Raw genomic sequence first — 11780 nt, 5'->3', positions numbered from 1 at the left:
GGAGGTCTATCTGGGTCAACGTTATCGATGAGAGGTTAAAATAGATTTTTTTTAAAAAATAGCACCAGCTTGGGAACCAGCAGTTAGCGTAATGGCTATGTCGCTGGACTCCCACGTAGTCGACCGCGGTTCACGTCCCGGACCCGGTGGCTTAAAACTCACGCCGGGCGCGTGTGCGTGCGTGCCCAAGATCCCGAGAGGAGAATGGAGGAGAAGGGATTCCAGCGTGACCATCCCCCCTGGGGGGTGATTTCTCGCTTTCTGTCTCTATGTCTCTCTCTGTCTGGCGAGCGCACGTGCCCTATAGAGAAAAATCTCTCCAAAAAAAAAAAAAAAAAAAGCACTGGCTTTAGGAACAGGTGCACACCCTGTGTGATGTATCTGCTGCCAGAGGGTGAGCTCCTGCCTGGAAGGCCAGTGTGTATGTGTAACAGTGCTTCATCTTTGTGTGTAGCAAGCATTCCTACCTAGCCATTTTTAAAAAGAGATTTTTGCTATAGGGCACATGTGCTCACTGAAGAGACAGAGAGACAGAGATGCAGAAAGAGAGAAACCACCCCCCAGGGGGGCTGGCTTCACAATTCCTTTTCCTCCATTCTCCTCTTGGGATTTTGGGCATGCACATACATGTTCCTGGTTGTGTTTCTAGCTGCCAGGTCTGGGACTGGAACTGCGTGCAGCCACGTGGGAGTCCAGTCCCTCAACCACCACACCACCTGCTGACCCCTAGCTTTTTGTTTGTTTGTTTCTTTAATTTATTATTAGTATTTTAATTTGCTGTATGGCACACGTGCTCACCAGAGACAGACAGAGAGCAAGCTTGAGAAAGCAAGCCACCAGGTCCCGCACTCGCACAGATCAGCCATATGGGAATCCAGCGCCTTACCCACACCACCTGCTGGCCCTGCCTAACTTTATGCCATGGAGCACAGCCGACTGAGCCCAACTCAGATAACGATGTGGTCTTGTTTTCTCTGAAGGCCACATCCCAGGGAAGTCGCATCCTGACGCAGGCAGCTGCTGTCTTGGTTGTTAAGCACACAGAGCCTGACTCACGCCACTGAGGGGGCTGGCCCTTCGAGTCTCATCATTCCGCGTAAGCAGCAGACTCTGCCCTGGCTTATTTGCGTGTTTGTTTTGTTTTGAAATCTGAATGCAGCCCTGGTAGTGCTGGTGTTTCCAATGGGAGGGGAGGGGGAGCCCTTCAGGGGATCAAGGCCTGCTGCCCCTCATCTCCCTGGTCCGCATCCCCAGTGGGCTCAGCGAGGTGAGCCACCTGCCCCTCCTGTCTTCCCATCTAAGGAACCGGGCCAGCCCCTGCTCTGTGCTCCCTGTCAGAGTGGCCATGAGGATCACGGTGAATGGCAGTGAAAATGTGCCACCCTTGATGTTCTGTGCAAATGTGTTCTTGTACTCAGTTAAATGCCGCTTACTATGCCTGCAAACAGAAGCTCGCGACAGAAACCAACTCAGGAAGAGGTGGAGAGTAGGAAGACCTCTCACCGGGGAGGAGAACGCGTTAGTTTTTTTTGCTCCATGGAGACATGCTTTTGAAACTTGCCTAAGTGTCCTCTCCTTGCTTGGCAGGCTGGGCTGTTCTGAGCATGTGATAATGCAGCGCTGTGCGATAGGCGGAGTGCCCAGGAAGCGGGGGTGGGGCGGACTTGGCAGACACACAGGCGGGCATCGGCGCCACCCCCACACGTCCCCAGATGAGCAGGCCGTGCTCTGCTCTTGGGAAAGCCCACGCGTGAGGCCCGGCTCACCCTTCATTTGAGCAGCATGAGCTTACAAATGTTGGACAGGCGCTCGCGTGAGGCCCGGCTCACCCTTCATTTGAGCGGCATGAGCTTACACATGTTAGACAAGCGCATGTGTCCTCTTAGACCCCGTTGCTCTTGCTGACTTCTCTCTACGGGCCAGGACACTGCCCTAACGGAGCAGGCTGAGTCCCGCTGCGGTAGCCTTAGTTCCACACAACCTTAGAATCCTGCTGCGGACACTAGCACCAGCACACCAGAGCAGACGCTTCCAGACGTGCAGCTGCAGGTCCTTGCTGCAGCAGCTGTGCCTGGCCTGTGCCGGGAATTGCTAAAACCCGATGTCATCTTCGCTATTAGAGTTGGTGTGCAGAGAAGGACGGCAGGTGCCACCCAACATGCCTGGTTAACTGAAAAACCATGCTTCGGGCTAGCAGGTGGCGTGGTGGTTAAGGCAGTGGAATTCCTACAGGGCTGACAGCAGTTCAAGTCCCAGACCTGGTGGCTTGCTTTCACACACACTCTCTCTCTATGTCAAAACTCAAAAACTCATATGAAAAAATAATAAATAAATAAATCTTAAAAAAAAAAAATAAACATGCAGAGGTGACCAACCCCCAATGGGCAGGAGGGAAGGCGGCGTTGTCCTGGTGTCCTGGTGTATTTCAAAGGTCTCTGCTAAGGCTACCACTACGGGATTGGCCCACGGCTTCAGCAGGGAGGCTGTTTCATCAAACAGAAACGCTCTTTGGCGTCACTGAGAACCCTCACAAAATGACTCAGCCTGATCTGCTCGGCTCAGCAGATCCCCCGCCCCCCAGCACCTTCCTGCAGAGCCTGAGAGGTCAGTGACACGTCCAAGGTCAGACACTGCCCTGGCTGCCTGGCCCACCACCCTGTTTACCTCCACTGGCAAACCCAGGCGCCGGGCCCATGCCTGGCCTCTCCCCGTGGCTTCTGGTATCGCTGATCCTCCCGTCCCTCCTGAACGTACCGGCTCATTTCTCCTCCTGCCTCCTGTCTTGTCCCGGCTGTCCTCCCCTAATTCCATTCATCCCCCAGGGTTCTTCTCCCTCTCCCTGCCCAAACCTCCCAGGGACAGATCCAGGCAGTAGAAGCAATGACCTGGATAGCCTCCCCTGTTTCAGGTAGAGCCTGGTTTCGATGACCTTAGGCTCCTGGAGAATCAGAATGTCCAGGAGTTCTCAACCCCCTCTTTTCAGTCCTTTCTCTCCCTGTTTTCCCTGTGTCAGCGAGGAGGAGCCACCACCCTGGAAGCAGAAGCCTGGCCATGAGCCTAAATCCCTCCTGATCTACCAGCCCGTCCTCACCACCAGCCCGTCACCAGATGTGGTGACTGCTACCTTCAAAGTACGAGCTCTGGAGGCCAGCAGGTACATAATGATTAAGGCACTGCACTCCCACATGGCCGACCACGGCTCAAGTCCCGGACCTGGCAGCATGAAATTTACACGGGACATGTGTAAGTGCAGCATACCCAGAATACTCAGGAGGAAGCTGCAGCGTGGCCATCCGCCCACAGCCAGGGGCTTTCCCTCTCACTAGCTCTCTCTGTCTCTCTCTGGCAAGTGCACATGCTCTATGGCAAAAATCTAAAAATTAAAATATAAATAAATAAATAAAGTACAATCCCCTTGATGGGATTCGAACCATACATTCGGCCACATGGAACCTGGTTCCCTCAGTGGCTACTAGGTGATGGGGCTGCCGGCCTTGACTACTCACCTAGAACATGTGGAGCGTGGTGTCTTTCCTCGGTGACTTACGACGACAAACACCTCTTAGGCAAGAAACGGCCACCAGTGAAGGCTGCTTGCCCCCCTCACGTTGAAGGTGCTCAGAATGCTCCTTCAAAGAAAAAAATTCCAGGCACCTGCTTCTTAACTTTTTTTTTTTGGAGAGGTTCTGCGCTTGCCAGAAAGACAGAGAGACACAGAGAGACAGAAAGTGAGAAATCACCCCTCCCCCCCAGGGGGATGGCCATGCCGCAATCCCTTCTCCTCTCAGGATCTTGGGCACACATGCCCACGCGCCCGGCGTGAGTTTAAGCCACCGGGTCCGAGACTTGAACCACGGTCGGCTACATGGGAGTTCAGTGACATAGCCATTATGCTGGTCCCCTGCTTCTTAATTCTGAAACCTCCTGACCTATCCTATCAGCCATTGCTTACCCATGCTTTTGTTGTTAGCCTTTTACAATTTGTGGCCATAATATTTGAAAATGAAGCCAGTTAACCCTTCCCTAGATAGGAATAGGGCTTGGGAGAGAGAGACTTCCTACAAGTGGGCACACGGATTAATTCCCAGGCACTGTATGTAATTATAGAGACCTCACTGGCTCCTGGCTGCCCCAGCTTCCTGAAGAACATAGACTAGCGCCCCCTACCTACCTTCCTCGGTGAGGCAAAGTCATAAAATGCACTAAGATAAAAAATGACTTTGGAAGATGAAGTTAGTTTTGAAATCACAGCAGGACGTGTGAATCACCCAGGGCTGTCCCTGCGGGATGAGATGACCCCGTGAGAACATCACCCTGCACTGACGTGTACTCAGTGGGCCCTGAGGCAGCGCTAAGATGCCAGCCCTCCGTGGACCTGGGGAGGGAAGATGTGCAGTATGGCACTTTCTCAAGACCTTTTTAAAAAAGATTTGTGTATGTGCATGTGGTATTTCTTAAAGTTTTATTTCTTGAAAGACAAACACTCTCAATAGGGCCTCATGCCATGATCCCCCCCAGCATCTCCCACTAGTGGGATCATGGCATGCAGCCAACATGCACAGGCTGACCAGGGAACCAAACCCACAGTCCTGTACAGGGACCTGGCATTTGAGCAGTGAGATACTGTTGCGTGTTGGTTTTGGTTTTTATTTTTTTGAAGAGAGGGACTCCCCATGCTGTAACCTTCCTGCCTCAGCCTCCAGAGCAGCTGGAAACACAGGCGTGCAACACACATGGGACTTTTAGGTGGGCCGGCAGTTGAACCCAGGCCCCCCATGTGGCCTCCACCTACGAGTGGCAACTTCTGGTGCAGTGCCCTGGCTGGGCCTCCTCCAAACATCTAATACAAAACTCTCTCGGTTGCCCTATTTCCAAGTCAAATAAAAGCTCCCTCCTTCTTTAAAGAATATAATTGGTTTACAATAGTCTTTTTTAAAAATAATTATTTTATTTAACTTTATTTTAATTTGACTGGCTCCCTGAAATTCGGTATCAATTTGACCTGACTAAGCTACACTTTCAGAAAGTATCAGGTCGTCGGGAAAGTCCTGTTCTATGTAAAAACATGTCGTGACTTTCCCAATGACCCAATATAAAATTCAGAATTAACATATGGGATTTTTCTGGCCATAAAAATAGAAAAAAAAAACCCCACTATTTAAAATCTTCCAATTTTCTCCTGCAAAGGATAACGAGCAGTTAATTACTTTATCCCTTTTCAAACTTGAACCCGTCCCCACGATGAAACTGGAGTGAATTTCCCTTTCTTTGCGAGCTGAATTGTTGAGGAAATTTGGAGTAATGGAATCCCATGATAGCAAGATTTAGTTTCTAGTATGAGGTCTTTATGAGGTACGCCATGACTTCTTAGTACGTGACCAATGGGCAGTGAGGACGACCAGCCAACCCATCATTGCAAACACTCATTACTCTGTGTTGGGAAAGTCTTAATTTCAAAGGCATGAAGTTATTAAGGCTCACAGGCCGCAGAACACTGAAGTTTGACTCATCACAAAGGATATTTATGGCCTTGGCAATACATCTTAACAACCATTCAAAAAAACACCCAACTTCCTAAATGCTCTTCTGGCTGCAAACTCAGTGATAACCAGGAGACATAAACTTCCCCTAACAGACAAGTCTTTACAACGGGCTTGACACAGAACAGTGCTGGCTCCTTGCTTTTTATATCCTGTAGTCTACACCTTTTCAGAAGTCTTTGGAATGCAATGACAATTTGAGTTATACAAACTATCTGCTGGTAAAAAAAAGAAACACATGATATGAAACATTAAAATCATTCATTAAACAGGCAGTCAAGAAAATGAAAACAATTCTTTCATCACACTTAACCAAAGGGTTTAACAAGTTTTACTCCTTGATTTTTTTTTTTTTTTAACTTTTTGCTATAGGGCACATGAGCTCACTAGAGGGACAGAAGTAATGTGAGAAATCATTACTCACGAGGGGATGGCTATACTGCGACAATCCCTTCTTCATTCTTATCTAGGGATCTTGCCTCTGGGTCTGGAATTCAAACTGTGTAGCTGGCCAATAGGATCCAGTGGTTTATCCTCCACGCCACCTGCTGGCCCAACCACCACAACCACCACTTAGTTCTTTATTTTTGTTGTTTTTTTTTTTTTGGAGAGGTTTTTGCTACAGGGCGTGTGCGCTTGCAAGACAGACAGAGACAGACGGACAGACAGAAGTGAGAAATCACCCCCCAGGGGGGATGGTCACGCCACAATCCCTTCTCCACTCTCCTCTCGGGATCTTGGACACGCACGCACACGCGCCCAGCATGAGTTTAAGCCACCGGGTCCAGGACTCAAACCACGGTCGACTACGTGGGAGTCCAGCGACATACCCATTACGCTAACCACTGGTCCCGTCCACTTAGTTCTTAATATGCCTTACAGGAGATATGATTCAGGCACTTTCCTGGGAATAAAACAAAGTACCCAATAGAACAAAGTCCAATAGATGGAATACTTTAAAGACAAGTAGCCGAGTCTATCCTCAAAGTGAGAAAGCAACAAGGGACAAAAGTGATCAGTGTTCTATGGCTTAGTTTCCATTAGCTGTTTGGATTGATGTTGCTGTCATTTGAATGTTACAAAGCAGAAAAATCCTCTCTGGGGCCAGCAGGTGGTGTGTGGTTAAGAGCACTGGACTCCCACATGGCTAACCATGGTTTGAGTCCTGGACCTGGCGGCTTGCTTTCTTACTTTCTCTCTCTCTCTTCTCCTCTTACACACACACTTTGTCCCTTTCTGGTCAAATTAAAATAAATAAAGTTAAAAAAAAAAAAAAACCCTCCCTCCAGATGTTTATATACATGTGAGTTTGCAAAGGTAATTTGGATTTTTTATTTTCTGAGTTCTCTTTTTTTCTTTTTGTTAGGGGGCATGTACATTTACCAAGGAGAATCAGAGAGAGGGAAAAGAGAAAGCACCTCTCCCCTACAGGGAATGGTCAGTCGGAATCCCTTCTCCAATTCTTCCACCTTTCAGGATTTGAGGCACACACATGCATGTGCCTGCTGTGTTTCTCAAACCACTGGGTACAGGACTTCCACTGCACTCATGTGGGAGTCTGGAGAGTCAATGGTCATTGAGGATGATTAGCATACCCAACATTGCAAATGCTGAGTAACCACCAGTCAATGGAGTCAGCCCCAGATACTTCATTTTCTGCACATGAAGACAATAAAACTTACTGGAACAACAAAGGGTGAAAGCCTAGCAAATTGTGGTAAATATTTAAAAGAGAACGTTATTTGGAGGCCAAAATATCTGAGAACTGTAGGGTCAATGTAAGGTTCAAATGAATACATGTACACAAGAGCTGTCTGAAGAACAAAGTATTAACATATATGTGAGATGGTATCCTTTTAGGTTATTTAGAAGCAGGACAGACCACAGATTCCTTAAAACTGTAGCCCTGGAATCAGCAGTTGGAGTAATGGCTATGTTGCTGGACTCCCATGTAGTTGACCGTGGTTCAAGTTCCAGATCTGGTGGCTTAAATTCACGCCGGGCACGTGTGCACGTGTGCCCAAGATTCCCAGAGGAGAATGAAGGAGAAAGGATTGCGGTGTGGCCATCCCCCCCACCCGGGGTGTGATTTCTCGCTTTCTGTCTCGTGCATGTGCCCTAGCAAAAAAACTCTCCAAAAAAATAAATTAATAAATTAAAACTGCAGTCCTTACCCCTTTTGGCCAGAACCACCATCTTCCAGTAATTAACCAAAATGACAAACACAAAGGGAAAGGGGCCGGCAGGTGGCATGGTGGTTGAAGGTGTTGGACTCCCACATGGCCGACCATGGTTCAAGTCCCAGACCTGGCAGCTCTCACACACACACACACACACACAACAAACAAACAAACAAACAAAAAAACACAAAGGGAAAGAAGAGAGGGACCCCATATATGTTCTCTAGGCCTTTTAGAAAACATGGAGTGGTTCATTTGGCAACATATTTGCCAATCTACAAGGTGATATTGTAGACATCAAGGGAATGGATACCATTCAGAAAGGCAAGTCTCACAAGTGTGACCATGGCAAAACTGGAAGAGTCTACAATGTTACCCAGCATGCTATTGGTATTGTTATAAACAAACACGTTAAGGGCAAGATTCTTGCCAAGAGAATTAGTGTGCGTATTGAGCATATCAAGCATTCTAAGGGCATAGAGCTTCCTAAAACGTGTGAAGAAAAATGACCAGAAAAAGAAAGAAGCCAAAGAGAAAGGTACCTGGGTTCATCTAAAGCACCAGTCTGCTCCACCCAGACAAGCACTTTGTGAGAACCAATGGAAAGGAGCCTCAACTACTGGAACCTATTCCCTATGAATTCATGGCATGATGGGTGTTAAAAATGAACTAATCTGTGGTCTATAAAAACAAAAACAAAACTGTAGCCCTTACATACAGAAATCTAAAATATAATTTAGAAGTCATCACAAATACATTTCCAAATCTAGGAAGGGAAAGATAGGAGGTGGAAAAATAAAAAATAACTCATTGGTATTTCGTGATACTTGGGACTAATACCTGGGATCACACCCCTATGCTCCAAGTCCCAAGATAGCATCAGATTCTCTTTTGACATCCAGGCTTTCCACGAATGCTCACCGATCTCCCAGTCTGAAAAGACCGGCCTCCCCTTTATGTATCCAGTCACCGAGGGCCGATGAGGGCAAGCCCTGCATGACATGCGTCACTGGCCCTAAGGAGGCCTGCCTTCCTGCCTGCGCCATCTTGGTGTGCTCAACAGAGATAGCGAAGCTGAGGCCACTCCCATGGCCAGAAAGCATTTACAAACCAGCTGTGCTGTCAGATAGGGATAGTCAAAATCCAAAGACACCTCTCTCTGGATTAGGAAATCCTCTCGGAGGACTGGGCTCTGCCTTGGTTCCTTATGTATTATGTTAATCTCAGGGTTGTGGTGACTCTCTACAATTACTGGATAATAACGAAGTGCTGAGAGAAAGGTTTTGAGTTCCAGCCCAGGTGGATGGAATTCTGTGTCCCAGTTCAGGAATGTTTGGCGGCTTATCCCCCTGGCAACTCAAGAAGCCACTTCTGTATTAAACTGGCAGTCACCGAATGCTGTAGTGAGCTGTGAGGAACACTTCTGTATCGCACATTCTTAGGAAACACACCCTCTCTAAAAATCAGTTATTGTGGAGTAAACAAGAACACAGCCCAGAGCATTAAAGAGCAGGGAACACCAACATACTGTGTTCAGATAAAACATCGTCTGAAACTCAGTAATCCTGACTCTAGCTCTTCACCCACTGGAAGCTGATTCAGAGGCCACTTCAAACGTGTAAGCGTTTTCACTGTGGGTTCAATGGTGAATCTGCTTCTGGACAAGGAGGTGGAAAAGGTCTTTACTGTATAGGAAAACATTTTTTTAGGAAGCCTGAGTCAGCATATTTACATCACATGTTTATTTAGCTTGGTGTTGAATCTGACTAAAATCTTAAGTCTCTGGTTTCTGTGTAGTCTCCATTAATATCCGCAGGCTGAGATCACAAACTGGTAAGAGGTCATTCATCATATCTGTACAAACATTAGCACAGAAGTGCAGATTTCTAACAACTATTTCAGAAGTATCTTTTATCAAGTTTTCATCATAGGATTTCTACAGAGAAATCTCACAACCAAGATGCCAAGTCATATAAAACGATTTAATGCTTTGGAAGAAATATTTTGAATACTGTTTTCTTTCATCCTTAAGATTACTGATGTTTGATACTGATATTCCAAGAGTATTAAATCAAAACCAGAAAGGAATCTGCACAACACACAAACACTTCACTGTACATCTGGTTGTGCTGGGACCAGCAGGTGGCATAGCAGTGAAGAAGCTGGACTCCCAAGTAGGGGACCACGGTTCGAGTGCCGGACTTGGTAGCTTTAAACTCATGCCAGGAGTATGTGCATCTGTGCCCAAAATCCCAAGAGAAGAATAGAGGAGAAGGGATTGCAGTGTGGCCATCCCACCTACGGGTGATTTCTCACTTTCTGTCTCTCTGATGAGTCCATGTGCCCCATAGCAAAAATCTCTCTCTATAAAAAAATTTCATTGTGTTTTATTACAAATTTAAACTTAGACATATTGTTTCCATTTTTTTTTTTTTTTGGTTTAGATACATGATTTCTTTTCCTGCCCTTACTATCAAAGTCAAAATTCCTAGTTCATTGAAGAAGTGCCGACATACTTTTCTATACCCATAGCATATAGTCATCGCATTCCATATGTGTGTTATCATATTCTATGAAACATAGAAATCTACTGTAATTTTGGATATCATAGGCCTTGTTTTCTTACTGCTCAAGGATTATTTTTAACAACTGTATTCAACTTAATAATGTATTCCACAACTAAAAAAGATGACCAAACTTCGGAAGCCAACATTACACAGTAGGTTAGGGTAGAGCACTCTTACTATTCTAGATCTCACAGCCTCAAATATAAGTCGGCAAATTCTTCTCCCTCTCCCAGCCAACATGAAGCAGAGTTACACCAGTTTAGAGTAGGCAATAACTATGTTCAGAAACCGGTTGTAATATTTATTACAAACAAAACCACATCATCAGCATGAATAAAACTTGGGTGACTTTGGAAATAAACAGTCGCTCTAGTGTTAAGTGTACCAGATACTGGACTTCTGAAACAAGTGATGCTTCTGCATAATAGCATTTCCTAAATATTTCTGTCCATGATGTTTGTTCCTTTGGTTTTCCTGGAATCCAAGAATCTGAAAAAAAACCAAAAAGATTCCTTTAAGAATCTGATGGACTTCGGGTCCCACATTACAAAGTTGGTAAGCATCGATGGATGAGGGTGAGATCCACGGGCTTAAAAGCAGGACACTGTGGCAATGTCCCGAGTTTACTCACATAGTTTCCAAGGCTCACATTTCATGCTGGGTAATTACCCGGAAGACTCATTTGCTGACATGTACTGATCTGATTTTAAGTTTGAGCACTCCCAAAGCAAAACCAGATCAACCCCAGTAAGAACTTAAAACACTCAAGGCTTTTAACAAAGTAATTTGTTGCAGTACTTAGTGTCACACAGAAACCACTCCATCTGCTAAACAATATCTCGACTGCAAGGCTTCTCTTACTGTTGGTGGATAGATAATGACACGGCACAGCCATTATCGCCGTGGCAACAGTACCCAGGAACTATCAGAGGAACATTGCACATGGAACCGCTGGCTCTCGAGCAGGCATGCCTCAGCTTCCTCTGGGGTATGCTGTCTCTGCAAGTCTGGTGTGCTCTAGGGTACCACCAACCCAGCGCGACCCCAAGACTACAGAACACACAGCCATTCTGCAGACTGATTGCACCACGGTCCACACTGAGGATACGGCGGGAAGGCGGAGGAAGTCCGAAACGGGCTGGTAAAGGCACGCGAGCGGTGGCGCTCCGAGGCCCGCGGGCTCTCCCCGCCCCTGCGGGTCATTTCCGGCACCGCCTGCAGCACCAGGTCTCCCCGGGGTTCCGCGCCGGCGCCGCCCGGCATCCAGCCGCTGCTCCGACAGCTTTGGTTGAAAAGAACCAATTCCTCTAATTCCCATCCAGCGAACCTCCCCTAAGCCGAGCCGAGGGCTTACGTGGGCTGGAGGGCCGGCGAGATCCCAACGAAACCCAGAGGCCGCGAAACAGCCGAGAGCCTCACAGACTTGTAAATAAAAAGTTGTTCTCTAGAAACATCCAGGCGCCAGAGGCCGGAACCACCGGGCAGGCCAGGGA

At 47.2% G+C, this 11780-nt stretch overlaps 1 long non-coding RNA gene and 1 other non-coding gene across 2 annotated transcripts; both read right to left on the bottom strand.

Annotated features, from left to right (window-relative positions):
- Positions 1-10562: 10562 nt before the first annotated feature.
- Positions 10563-11773, bottom strand: LOC102489886 (uncharacterized). The gene is made up of 2 exons (XR_336999.2): positions 11642-11773; positions 10563-10776 (listed from the first exon to the last, which is right to left on the bottom strand). It is a non-coding gene; the product is annotated as an uncharacterized LOC102489886 (long non-coding RNA).
- LOC114005496 (small Cajal body-specific RNA 13) lies at positions 11072-11346 on the bottom strand. The gene has a single exon (XR_003547344.1).
- Positions 11774-11780: the final 7 nt, after the last annotated feature.

This window comes from Tupaia chinensis, unplaced genomic scaffold (assembly GCF_000334495.1).
Source record: "Tupaia chinensis unplaced genomic scaffold, TupChi_1.0 Scaffold143913_1, whole genome shotgun sequence".
NCBI lineage: Eukaryota > Metazoa > Chordata > Mammalia > Scandentia > Tupaiidae > Tupaia > Tupaia belangeri.
The sequence above is the reverse complement of the archived record's forward strand: the minus strand, read 5'-3'. Positions and strand labels throughout refer to the sequence as shown.